The sequence below is a fragment of the Pseudorca crassidens genome, chromosome 13, assembly GCF_039906515.1.
Source record: "Pseudorca crassidens isolate mPseCra1 chromosome 13, mPseCra1.hap1, whole genome shotgun sequence".
Taxonomy (NCBI): domain Eukaryota; kingdom Metazoa; phylum Chordata; class Mammalia; order Artiodactyla; family Delphinidae; genus Pseudorca; species Pseudorca crassidens.
This window is the reverse complement of record NC_090308.1, coordinates 32,074,133-32,077,436: the sequence shown is the minus strand read 5'-3', so window position 1 is coordinate 32,077,436 and position 3,304 is coordinate 32,074,133.

Here is a 3,304-nt window from a genome sequence, read left to right as displayed (position 1 = left end):
GATATTGGGGTGAAAAGGGTCTTCCTAAGAAACACCTCAAAAAGGGAGAAGTTGAGTTGATCATCAAAAGTTTTAAAATAACTTCTACAAATCAAAAACTTAAGGAAATGTAAAGGCAAACAGCACATTAGTATTAACAGTGTAACAGTGAAATAGGTGTACTATATAAGCAATTCTTAAAAATCAATGAAAAGGATTAAAACACCAATATAAAAATGAATAAAAGAATATGAATGAAACCAATCACAATGTGTGGATTTTATCTTGATCTTGATTCCAATAAAGAAACTAAAAACAAAAAGTATAAGGTAACTGGAAATTGGAATACTTGATGTTTTCTGATAAAAATAATTGTTGACTTTTTTACGTATGACAGTGATATTGTCTGTGTGTTTTTGAAAGAGTCCTTATGTTTTAAAGATACATTCTGAGACATTTGCAGATGTCTGAGATTTGCTTCAAAATAATCCAGGGGAGGGGTGGGTGGTTCGAGGGTATAATTGAAGTAAAATTTGTAATGACTTGGTAATTGTTGAAGAGGCATGCTGGGCTCCTTATTCTAACAACCTTTATATACTATTGGAAATTTTCAATAACAAGAATATATAAGGTACAATACTGTTTATGAAAATGATAATATTTATGTTACATGAATATGTAAATGTGTGAATTTTGGGCATGCATGCACGTGTGTGCGTGTGTGTGTGTGTGTGTGTGTGTAAACCCTACCTCTGGGTTGGGGTGAGGGGTCAAGAAGGAGAGGAATGTGATCAAGAGGGTTTCATGAGGATGTAACTCTACTGTTAATTTTTAATTTCTCAAACCAGGTAAAGCATAAACTGGTGAATAAGATAGTCTTTACTTAATTATGTGCATCTTTATTTTCCCTTATATTTAAATATTTTTTCTAACTGTTCTGGAGAACAATGGAGAAATTGGAGACAATGTTTTTTTAAAAAGTGCAAAAACATGTTTTTTAACAAAAGAAAAAAATAAAACTGACCAATACCTACACGGGAAAATGTTGAAACTTGTTTTTCAAAGTTTCAACATTAAAAGGAATATAAATTTAGAGAAGATACTTTTTTTCTAGCACATTGGAAAAAATTAAAACATTAATTAATTAAACATAGTGATCCGTGTTGGCTAAAGCATAGTGTATTAGATACTCTTTCACACTTCTGGAAATAAAAATTATTTCAAACTTTCTGGAAGGCAACTAGGTGTACAGATCAAGACAAAATATTTCTATATGTTGCTGTTTATTCTATAGAAATAACCACACAGAAACACAAAGAATTTTTATTAAAGGATGCTCACTGCAATTACATTTTACAGGAAAATTGGAAACTTCCATGTCTTGCAATTGGAATTTAGTTAAATGTATGATGGCTTGTTCATAAAACAGAATTCTATGTAGAACTGAAAGGCTTTTTAATGACATAGAAAACATGGGTCACATAGTATTAAATTTTAAAAAGCAAGGTAAAGACTTTATATAAGCAGGATCCCACTTTTAAAAACAATAAATGGAATCTGAGTGTGAATGCGGTATGAGGGCTCTTTTGGTCCAGGATTGTGTGTCACTTTCTGAGATGTAAGCAAGTCTATGCAGGCTTAAGGAACTGGTGGGTGGCCTTCTGGGCTTCTTTCAGTCTGCTTGGGGGAATGAAGGAACCTCCTAGAAAATAATTCATTCTAAGTGAAAACGGAGTTGTGAAAAACATATTTGACTGTAAGACAAAGCCTTGGGGTGAGAGGCTTCAGTAATTCTGAGCCCAGGGGTGTCTGCCGTGCATCTGCCCAGGCTCCATCTCCATGGACTTGGAGCTTGTCTTGGGAGACAGAGGACTCTATGCAAAGGTGGGAGGATCTGCTTAAGTAAAGACTTTGTGAAGCTTGGGGAGCACCTGAGGCACTTTCAGTGTGCCCACAACAGCTGTAAGATAAAATGTGAAGGGTGCTTTCTTTTCTGCCTTTCGACTGGCCTGCACCTGGCTTGGAGTTTTGAAGGCTTCAGTGTGTCGAGGCAATTCTTGATAGTAAAAAGCAGCTAGGCACTGCCAAAACAGCACTGGGGCATGGGGCCTGCCATGTCAGAGCTGCCTGGGCAGGCAGCTGGACACCTGTGAAACACCCTCTGGAAACCATAGAAACACACTGGGACCAAGGCAAGATTTTCCAAGGGTCTGGGGTCTTGCTCTTTCACAAGGCAGCAAAACAGAGGTAACACTGCTGAAGTGATCCTATATTAAACTCCAGATTGGGTAGTTTGAGGAAACTCATTGTGTGTGTGTGTGTGTGTGTGTGTGTGTGTGTCCAAAGAAAATAAACTCAAATGTTATTGGTGCTTACTATTATAGGTGATTTCAATTTTTCTCTTTTGTGTTTTGTGTGTAGATTATGATGGTGTCAGTGTAAGACTAAGTGTTTCTATCACTGAGATTTAGATATGACTGAGCATGCCTGAAGAACATTGTAGTGAATGTAGTGAAACTTCCATGTTTCTAGCTCAGGGAAGGCCTGAGGATTCCTCTAAGAAATTTTACTCTGAAGAAAGTGCATCTTTTCTTTTCTTTTCTTACTGTTATCAGAAAAATATTGGATATATCTCCATTCCCTTTTAGGTCAGATACTCTATATGATTTTATACTTCTGTAAGAACACTTGTAGGACCATGATTAAATATTTTTATTAATCTAGGAAAACAAAAGTATAATAAATAACTTCTGTTCACATGTTATGTTTTACTCATAAAATTCCATTTGTCTCCTGTGGAACTCACAAAGGTAGTTATGGAGCCCATTTGTTTAAATACATTGTTATGAGAGATCCAACAACTAAAATGTCTAGAGCAATGAAAAATAATGAGAGAATTAAATTGTGTCTTTATTTATGCTAGTCTTCTCAATCCTTTATTTATAAAATAGATGCTGTGTATTTTAGCTATTAATATATTAAGCTGTTTTGTATTTCTCAATTAAGCTGGAATATGATAATGATGTTTTTGTATAAGTCAAGGAATCAAGCCTGACTCAACAGTTTCATGTGATAACATGTGATAAATGCCTAAAGCTCCCAAGGGGCAGGGAAGATAGACCTTACCAAAAGTTAGGAAATTTGAAAAAGGCAATTTGAAGGGGATACAAATTACATATGTTTGAAAGCTGTCAAAGTAATACATTTAGGATATATAAAGTATGCATTGTCTTTGTCCTAGGGAGTACCACGTTAAGAATCTTTACTAGTTGAGCTTTTTAACTTTTAGAGACTGTTTATTGATTATAGAGGAACTGGCCTTTGG